Source organism: Gobius niger, assembly GCF_951799975.1.
Source record: "Gobius niger genome assembly, chromosome: 3".
Lineage (NCBI taxonomy): Eukaryota > Metazoa > Chordata > Actinopteri > Gobiiformes > Gobiidae > Gobius > Gobius niger.
The window spans coordinates 5,037,333-5,048,859 of NC_136854.1; positions in this window are offsets into that span (position 1 = coordinate 5,037,333).

Here is an 11,527-nt window from a genome sequence, read left to right on the forward strand (position 1 = left end):
CTTGACTGGTTTTAATAGCCTTTTAATATTTCTCTTACCTGGGCCTATTGTTTTATACAAAGTATTTAATAAATGTCCTATTTGTAGGTTTTTATTTCTGTTTTTATTGGTTACATGCACCTCTCAAACGCACACCTGTGACACACACTTATGTTCCGCGCAATCAGACATTGCTTGACTGATTATAATTGATATTTCTTGTTAATGGCGTTAGACCTTTGAGAGCAGTAAGGACACAATATGGAATATAAAAAAAATTCAGAAGTGACCGAACAATGCTGCCGCGTTAACTGGTAGCATATCAAAACAAAGCAGTAGACAAAACAATGGACGTTGTTTTAGCAGTATTATTATTATTATTATTTTCCCCCCCACTGTAGGAGCCAATAAAATTTTGAGCGTTATTTTACACTGATTCCTTTGATCATTTTTATTTAAAGAGGGGGTATTATGCTTTTTTCAGCCACATAGCACCAGTCTATGGCACACTACAATGATGACGAAACCTTCTGTTGGTCTGTAAATGCAGTAAATTAGAATAACTGCCTTGTATAAAATTGCTCTTTCAAAATGGCGGTAGCGAAAGACTTGAAATAGGCCCCTGTCTCTTTAAGAACCTCTGACCCTTTCCGACACGCCCCCTCCACACGCTGTCTGTGGCATCACAACACTGCGCTCGTTGTCTCAACTGTATTGAAACTACGATCGGTGCATTTTAATTTTTATTGTTGGAAAGGAGCTACTGTTTATCACTTTGTGAACAATGGCCACACAGGATATTATTTGGAGACAAACCTTCCACACCGGACGCTTGGAAGGGGCTCTTGCCTGAAAAATAACTGCTGTTTGGAGGCTATCTCTTTGCATCTGCCATGCCCTATGGATCTCTAACTATACCCCATGGACGACACCAGGATCTGCAGGAGCCCATACGATTCAAAGACGGACATTATCTGTGCAGGTGGACAGTGGTTTTTCGAGGTTACCCGTTAGCTTGTTATAATCGACTACAGCTCATTGTTGATGAAAAGTCTGCAATAAACCACAAATGTGTAAAGCCCGGCTCATTGTGTGATCATCGTAAAGGCTGCTTCAAGTAGTTGCCTGCTTTATTGACGTTATTTGTGCATAATATGCTGCGTATTTTCAATGAATGTTGTGAAGGTGAAGGTTGTTAGCTTGTCGTGGCTAATAGTGCCTTAGCTCCGGGAGAAAACCACTCGGCTACGACTCACTGTAGATGAAATGTGAGCAATAAACTACAAAATCAACAAGCCAGGCTCCGTGTGTGATCATCATAAAGGCTGCTTCAAGCAGTTGCCTGTTTTAGTGACGTTTTCAATGCATAATATGCTGCTTGTATTCAGTGAATTTTCCCGTTAGCTTGTCGCGGCTAGCTTGTTAGCTCCGGGAGAAAGCCACTCGGCTATGACCCATTGTAGATGAAATGTGAGCAATAAACTTCCAAATCAACAAGCCTGGCTCCGTGTGTGATCATTGTTAAACGGTTCTTTATGTGTGTGGTGGTTTTATTGACTTTATGTGTGCATATTTCTCGTTTTCACGTGATGACTCGAGGTTTAGCTTAGCATTAGCTTTCTCCGGAGGCTCTGTGCATCATCAAGGCCCAGCGCAGAACCAGACACTGAAATAAGCGTTCTTGTCACCGGTTTTAATTCTGGGTGTTTCGGTAACAGAAACACTGATGTGTGTCTTTGTAAAAGTCTGCTGTGGCTCCGGTTCACAACACATGAAGCTAATCCTCCATGATGACTCTGTTTACATCTTAGGGCTAGACACTGCGGGGAGGGGGTTCTGCTGAGGAGCAGTGGTTGGTTACTCGGCTGGTGACGAAAGGTTGGAGGCGTATCCTGGAGGTCGAGGGCGTTTCCTGAAGGAATCAGGCGTTTTATCCCTAAAATGGCTGCCATCGGAGTTTTTACAGATTACTCGAAAATACGTGAATGTGCTAAGGCAACACTTCAGGCATGTTTTTAATGAGGGAATGACTTAATAACATGATGTAAAGCTTGAAAAAGTCGATTTTGCATAATACCCCCCCTTTAAAAGTTCAAGTTATAAAAATGCTATGTTTGAGTTGGTTATTTACATTTTCACTGTGAGTGACACGTAAGGCGGGACAACAATGCACAATGACGCACGCGTCCTGAATAGAATAATATTTATTAAAGAGGGGGTATTATGCTTTTTTCAGCCACATAGTACCAGTCTATATCACACTACAATGATGACCAAACCTTCTGTTGGTCTGTCAATGCAGTAAATTAGAATAACGGCCTTGTATAAAATTGCTCTTTCAAAATGGCGGTAGCAAATGACTTGAAATAGGCCCCTGTCTCTTTAACAACCTCTGACCCTTTCCGACACGCCCCCTCCACACGCTGTCTGTGGCATCACAACAACACTCCGCTTGTCTCAACAGTATTGAAACTACGATCAGTGCATTTTAATTTTTATTGTTGGAAAGGAGCTACTGTTTATCACTTTGTGAACAATGGCCACACAGGATATTATTTGGAGACGAACCTTCCACACCGGACGCTTGGAAGGGGCTCTTGCCTGAAAAATAACTGCTGTTTGGAGGCTATCTCTTTGCATCTGCCATGCCCTATGGATCTCTAACTATACCCCCATGGACGACACCAGGATCTGCAGGAGCCCATACGATTCAAAAGACGGACATTATCTGTGCAGGTGGACAATGTTTTTTTGAGGTTACTCGTTAGCTTGTTATAATCGACTACAGCTCATTGTTGATGAAAAGTCTGTAATAAACCACAAATGTGTAAAGCCAGGCTCATTGTGTGATCATCGTAAAGGCTGCTTCGAGTAGTTGCTGCTTTATTGATGTTATTTGTGCATAATATGCTGCCTGTTTTCAATGAATGTTGTGAAGGTGAAGGTTGTTAGCTTGTCGCGGCTAATAGTGCCTTAGCTCCGGGAGAAAACCACTCGGCTACGACTCACTGTAGATGAAATGTGAGCAATAAACTACGAAATCAACAAGCCAGGCTCCGTGTGTGATCATCATAAAGGCTGCTTCAAGCAGTTGCCTGTTTCAGTGACGTTTTCAATGCATAATATGCTGCTTGTATTCAGTGAATTTTCCCGTTAGCTTATCGCGGCTAGCTTGTTAGCTCCGGGAGAAAACCACTCGGCTACGACTCACTGTAGATGAAATGTGAGCAATAAACTACGAAATCAACAAGCCCGGCTCAGTGTGTGATCATCATAAAGGCTGCTTCAAGCAGTTGCCTGTTTTATTGACGTTTTTAGTGCATAATATGCTGCTTGTATTCAGTGAATTTTCCCGTTAGCTTGTCGCGGCTAGCTTGTTAGCTCCAGGAGAAAACCACTCGGCTATGACCCATTGTAGATGAAATGTGAGCAATAAACTTCCAAATCAACAAGCCAGGCTCCGTGTGTGATCATTGTTTAACGGTTCTTTATGTGTGTGGTGGTTTTATTGACTTTATGTGTGCATATTTCTCGTTTTTACGTGATGACTCGAGGTTTAGCTTAGCATTAGCTTTCTCCGGAGGCTCTGTGCATCATCAAGGCCCAGCGCAGAACCAGACACTGAAATAAGTGTTCTTGTCACCGGTTTTAATCCTGGGTGTTTCGGTAACAGAAACACTGATGTGTGTCTTTGTAAAAGTCTGCTGTGGCTCTGGTTCACAACACATGAAGCTAATCCTCCATGATGACTCTGTTTACATCTTAGGGCTAGACACTGCGGGGAGGGGGTTCTGCTGAGGAGCAGTGGTTGGTTACTCGGCTGGTGACGAAAGGTCGGAGGCGTATCCTGGAGGTCGAGGGCGTTTCCTGAAGGAATCGGGCGTTTTATCCCTAAAATGGCTGCCATCAGAGTTTTTACAGACTACTCGAAAATACGTGAATGTGCCAAGGCAACACTTCAGGCATGGTTTTAATGAGGGAATGACTTAATAACATGATGTAAAGCTTGAAAAAGTCGATTTTGCATAATACCCCCCCTTTAATATCTCAAACTATAAGAGCATATTCGAGTTTTACAACAAAAACAATGTCATATGCGTGTCCATTATGCGTAAAAGCACAGTGGCCTCAGCAAAACCATGTATTTGGAAAAACTATAGGCTAACAGATGTAGTAGCTCTAGTTTCAATCGTCCTCATTTTATTCAGTCAGACTTGTCAAATAGCAGATGCCCATGGGAGAGTGAGCAAGGGGAGATAACATGCCCATAACATGCTCAAAATGAGCCTGCATAGACTCAAGCTGCGATCAGCTGAAATATGAACACACAGAGAGCGAGAGGGAAAAAGAAAAGTAAATAGGCTTAGGCTAGTTAGTATTTTTTCCCTCACAAAACTTGGCGCGGATCATATGCCATCTTTCGTGGAGGAGGAAACATCAAACATCAAAGGGCGCACGCGGGGAACAGCGGGACTTGTCTCGTTGTTGAAGTACCGATGTTCCCCAGGTCCGATGTTCCCCCACTTCTATTGGCGGGGGAACATCGGACCCGGGGAACATCGGGACTTTTTTATACGCGAAGTACCGATGTTCCCCGGGTCCGATGTTCCCCCGCCAATAGAAGTGGGGGAACATCGGACCCGGGGAACATCGGTACGCACCCCTGCTTTAAGTGAACATATGTGAGTGTCTGATCACAAGCCTTTCAAACATTCAAATAGAAGCAACAGCGCGATCCGTGTGGTCATGTGTGTGGGCAGCATAAGCCTGTTCCTGACTGGTGGGTGACCGGTGACTTGCTCAGCAAAGTAAATAGGACCTCAGAGGAGCACCATGCATTGATTCAATGGATATTTTGCATTCTTATTGTGACAATCTGGAATGTGCACGTTCACTTTAAGAGCGCCAATCCAGATTATCTATAAATCTGCATTTTACCGGCATCGCTCCCTCTCTCCTACGCCACACCTCTCCTGCTTCCGCTTCCGGTATTCCCCGCTGCAGGTACGAGCCATTGCGGTTGCAGATACTTGTGCCCGAGTTTCTACCGGACCAGTAATTTGTTTTCTTTTAGCCCTGTTGCTGCTCCATGCCTCTGCCGCTCCGGTGTATAGCGTTTATCTGCACCCCCCACGATAGTTAGGAAAGAAACTCGATAAGAAAGTTGTTTTGCCTATTACTTTTATTTTTGTCTCATGGCCACATTTTGAGCTTCCTTGTCACAAATGATGTTTATTGTTCATTGTGTATTGGATGAACTCCTGTGGCCAGTCTCGCACCTCTTCGGCCACCCCTCTTTCTCCAGCCAGGAGATTTGTGGCTCGGTCGGGAACATGGCCAAGAAAAAAAAGTTCATGATTGCAACGTTGTCATTTTCACGCAAATACAGAACTCTGCCTGTGAGATAAATCAATGCATTAAAAGCACTAGGTCAGGCCTACTTAATATGCTTCCAGGGGCCAAACTATAAAATCTGATCCACCCCTCATTTTCCATAAAAACATATTTTTTTGCCACTTTGCGTAGCAGTGTGTCTGCAGCTCTGTAACATCATCTCCTAGTGCGGGCTCAAATGAAAACATGGCTCTGTAAAACGGTGAAAGACGTTAAAGTGAGAAAACAGGAGGCTTGACGGACTGACCGAAGCACAAGGACTGTGTGAAGCGTCGGATAATTCTCATCGCGGTCCGCACAGATGCAGCATGTGTTCCTGCCTTCACCGGTGCAAAGGGCTTGACCAGCTGTGTTAAAGGGAACCAGTTCAGTTGTGGATGTTTGTAAAGCGGACAATGAAGCTGATGGTGGAGTTTTGGAAAACTGCTCCGCAACGACCGCTCAACACGCTAAACCGCGCTCTCTGGGCTCTAACTTAGCTAAATTAATTAGCTGAATTAATGAGGGCAAAAGGAAAGTGGACTGTTAAGGTTAAGGTAACTGCTTTGTTGTCACATTGCTTTGCAGATTGGAAAAACATTTCAAAGAAGTCATTGAAAGAGCACCACTAGATCTTGATGGGTTTTAAACAAGGTATGGGTCCAGTGCTGGGGAACCAGAACACTTTCAAAAATGAGCAACTGGAACAAGACAGAAATGGGATAGGTGCGAGAACAAGGCTGTTGGAATGCTACTACTCTCAACACTAACCGCAAAACAACTATAGCTCAGTGTTCTCACAGCCATGAATGGCAAATGACGAAGAACGTCAGGCAGTAGTGCACAGGTGTCTCCATTCAGCTTTGATGACCGGCAGGACAGAAACCAATCAGAAGAGGGACCAATCAGAGGACGAAAGGAGAAGGAGGAGCAACTGTGGGGACTAACTCACCCCTCTGCCTTTCCCACTAGGCTCACAGACTCAATCAGCAAAAGTGTACACACAATGGCATGGTAGGAATATCAGGCCTGGGACCAGTGCCTGGATCACCGATCCCCCACCTGGAGCCAACACCCGGACCAGCAATCCATCCCCCAGAGCCAGCGCCCAGACCACCGATCCACTGCCTAAGATCAGCAGCTGGGCCACCGATCCACCACCTGGAGCCAACACTCGGACCACAGATCCACCACCTGGAGCCAGCACCTGGACCACCGATCCACCACCTGGAGCCAACACTCGTACCACCAATCCACCACCTGGAGCCAACACTCGGACCACCGATCCACCACCTGGAGCCAACACTCGGACCACCGATCCCCCACCTGGAGCCAACACCCGGACCAGCAATCCATCCCCCGGAGCCGGTGCCCAGACCACAGATCCACTGCCTAAGATCAGCGGCTGGACCACCGATCCACCACCTGGAGCCAGCACCTGGACCACCGATCTACCACCTGGAGCCAACACTCAGACCACCGATCCACCACCTGGAGCCAACACTCGGACCACCGATCCCCCACCTGGAGCCAGCACCTGGACCACCGATCTACCACCTGGAGCCAACACTCGGACCACTGATCAACCACCTGGAGTCAACACTCAGACCACCGATCCACCACCTGGAGCTAACACTCGGACCACAGATCCACCACCTGGCGCCAACACTCGGACCACAGATACACCACCTGGAGCCAACACTCGGACCACAGATCCACCACCTGGAGCCAACACTCGGACCACAGATCCACCGCTTGGAGCCAACACTCAGACCACCGATCCACCCCCTGGAGCCAACACTCGGACCACAGATCCACCACCTGGAGCCAACACTCGGACCACCGATCCACCACCTGGAGCCAACACTCGGACCACAGATCCACCACCTGGAGCCAACACTCGGACCACAGATACATCACCTGGAGCCAACACTCCGACCACCGATCCACCACCTGGAGCCAACACTCAGACCACCGATCCCCCACCTGGAGCCAGCACCTGGACCACCGATCTACCACCTGGAGCCAACACTCGGACCACAGATACACCACCTGGAGCCAACACTCAGACCACCGATCCACCCCCTGGAGCCAACACTCGGACCACAGATCCACCACCTGGAGCCAACACTCGGACCACAGATATACCACCTGGAGCCAACACTCGGACCACAGATACACCACCTGGAGCCAACACTCAGACCACCGATCCACCCCCTGGAGCCAACACTCGGACCACCGATCCACCACCTGGAGCCAACACTCGGACCACAGATCCACCACCTGGAGCCAACACTCGGACCACAGATACACCACCTGGAGCCAACACTCCGACCACCGATCCACCACCTGGAGCCAACACTCGGACCACCGATCCACCACCTGGAGCCAACACCCGGACCAGCAATCCATCCCCCAGAGCCGGTGCCCAGACCACAGATCCACTGCCTCAGCGGCTGGACCACCAATCCACCACCTGGAGCCAGCACCTGGACCACTGATCAACCACCTGGAGTCAACACTCAGACCACAGATACACCACCTGGAGCCAACACTCGGACCACAGATCCACCACCTGGCGCCAGCACCTGGACCACCGATCTACCACCTGGAGCCAACACTCGGACCACTGATCAACCACCTGGAGTCAACACTCAGACCACAGATACACCACCTGGAGCCAACACTCGGACCACAGATCCACCACCTGGCGCCAACACTCGGACCACAGATCCACCACCTGGAGCCAACACTCCGACCACCGATCCACCACCTGGAGCCAACACTCGGACCACCGATCCCCCACCTGGAGCCAACACCCGGACCAGCAATCCATCCCCCGGAGCCGGTGCCCAGACCACAGATCCACTGCCTAAGATCAGCGGCTGGACCACCGATCCACCACCTGGAGCCAGCACCTGGACCACTGATCAACCACCTGGAGCCAACACTCGGACCACAGATACACCACCTGGAGCCAACACTCGGACCACAGATACACCACCTGGAGCCAACACTCGGACCACAGATGCACCACCTGGAGCCAACACTCAGACCACAGATACACCACCTGGAGCCAACACTCGGACCACAGATACACCACCTGGAGCCAACACTCGGACAACAGATCCACCACCTGGCGCCAACACTCAGACCACCGATCCACCCCCTGGAGCCAACACTCGGACCACAGATCCACCACCTGGCGCCAACACTCGGACCACAGATACACCACCTGGAGCCAACACTCGGACCACAGATCCACCACCTGGAGCCAACACTTGGACCACAGATACACCACCTGGAGCCAACACTCAGACCACAGATACACCACCTGGAGCCAACACTCGGACCATAGATCCACCACCTGGAGCCAACACTCGGACCACCGATCCACCACCTGGAGCCAACACTCGGACCACCGATCCTCCAACTGGAGCCAACACTCGGACCACCGATCCACCACCTGGACTACGCATGATCTCGATGTGAAAAAAAAAAAGTTGATCATGTGTATAATGTTTGGTCCAAAGGAAAAAGTATCATTTCTATTGTGGAGGACAGTGCAGACTGGATGGGGATCCTCTTCAAAAATGATCAAGTACTTATTCGAAAGAAAATATAAATTAGGAGATTATTGATTGTTTCTATAAAAATCACAAGCTTAGATGAATCAAATCAAATCAAATCGAAAAATTGGTGGGATTTTAAGTGTAATTTATTCTACTACTAGCTGAGACCCGGCCTTCGGCCGGGCCTCGCTAGTCTCCACATGTGATATGCAGAGATTGTGAGTGACTACAAAGAAATGTCCAACCCGTCACACAGTTCAGCTGTAAGCCAGTGGTTCCCAACCCATTCCAAAAACTATGGCCACTACAAATGAGTAAAAGAATGAAGGCTCAAAAAAATGTCAAACAAACTGCAATTGGAGTGTTTGATGCACCTGTACTCCTTTCTTATAAACTACGACAATATTTTGGCTAAACTCGGGGAACAGGATTCAAGAGACAGTGGCATAATTATGGATAAATATTAGGGGTTCAGCTCTAACGGTTTGGTTCACGGTGCAGGACCAGTGGTTTGGTGCATCACGGTAGTGTACAATAAAAAAAAAGAATGAGTAGGTTTTGAACTGAAATAGCCTAATGATCGTTGTTAGACAGTATTGATAACCTTACAATAAAAATGGCAATGCGTTCAAAGCTGCTTTAGAATCAAATGTACCTCTGGGCTCACAATACGTGAAAGCAAAATAGAAAACAAATGGTACAGCAGCAAAGGAAAAAAAAAAAGGAAAAAAAAGTACGCAGTTCAGGCCATGCGCTCGTTAAGTGGTTTCATTTTCGCTTTGACTCACACGGAGGATAAATCAGTCGGAGCGGCGCGTTTGATTAGAGGCTCGTGTTTGAGCAGGTTTTGGGCACGCACGCACACGCACACACATACACACACGCACACATCGCCATGTTTGGATGCGCGCACACGCACGGCAGTCAGATCTCGTGCACTCGCGTTTGTGTGACAGCGGGTTGTCCTCGGACAGCAGCACCGCGGTCCATATGGACCCGTGGCCATGTCCACGCACACACTCAGTACTGTCGCCAGGCTTCCTGGTGTTCCCAAACGGTCTCCCATCCCAGTCCTAACCAGGCCCGTCCCTGCTTAGCTTCGGAGGAACGGTCTCCCATCCCAGTTCTAACCAGGCACTTCCCTGCTTAGCTTCAAAGGCGGTATGGGAAATAAACATGGCGGCGGCCAGGCGGCGGCCATTGAGATAGCGTTTTCTATTATAGATTCTTTGAACATGACCGTATTGGAAGCACTGTTTACAACACAGCCCAGGTTTCCTCTACCGGTAAATACATGGCAAACAGACCAGGATGGATGAGGGTGTGCCTACAATTTGGAGTTGCACTCATTTACTTCAACTGTTCCAAAACATGTCTCTTCTTCTGCTGTGTGGGACCTGCAGGCAGCTTGGCAGGAAGATGGATCAGCTCAGGAATGTCAGACAGGAAAAGCCCCAGAAATAGACATCCTGTGCTTCTTTGGGCGAAAAAATGTCCGCTGTTTTTCCTCTTAAAATGTCCATAACCACAACTTGCCCATTGTCCGAAAGAATGGGAATATACACTTCAAGCACAATTGACCTACAGCTAACCAACGCTCGCCCACCGCCGCCCCCTGAGTTTCATTCTGTGAAATCCTTTTGAGAAGACAAGATTTATTTAGGCTGTTGAGTCGTTAAAATAAAAATGTTCAGCTGATTATAATTGAACTAGGCCTAATAATTAGGGGAAAATTAAGTATTCCTACATCAGTGACTAAACTTTTACTTTATTTTAATCTTTACTTAAGGGACAGTGTACAGAGACATCAATCAAAACAAAGAAACCAGGTCCACATTAGGGCTAACTCTGAGCTCCTCTGCTAGCTATACTGTATGTGGCTAATGCTAAAGCAGGAGGAGCCAATGGCAGAAAACATTTTTACTTTACTTTACTTCCACCAAAGTACATTGTTTTAAAAGCTTCTATAAGACATGTTGTCCATGACTGAAATAAAGTCCATCCATGTTGGTCTCAAGAGCTTCAGTTTCCTCTTGGAGCTTCACAGAGACAGCAGCTAATGCTAATGCTAATGCTAATTCTGCTCTCACAGACATGGAGCAGGAGCTGTCCAGTCAAAGCTTTATTTCCCCCTTTTTGCGGAGACAGCAGGTCCCTTCTCAACTGCAGTGCCACGCCCGAGGACCCATCACCATGATGTGGAGCCAGGCTGGTGCCGCACTGGAGTACCTGGAGGAAACCTACGCAGACATGGAGAGAACCTGTAAACTCCACACAGAAAGGCCCTGTCCCTGGTGGGAATTGAACCCGGGACCTTCTAGCTGTGAAGCACTAACTGCTGCGCTACCGTGCTGGAATCAACCAATCAACAGATTTTCAACCTGTATATGATGCCCCGAAGTATTGTTTTTAGGAACTGCAATGTTTCTTATCACATGTTCAGATGACACAAAGATGTGTGACCGCACATGGCGCCAATGGTTCTCCATTATCTGGATGCATTTATGTGGCAAATCTACACCTGCATTTAACAAAAGTGAAAAGGTACTATTGTACTATTTTCTACTGTTGCTCCAGATAAATCCCAAACAGGAACAGATTGC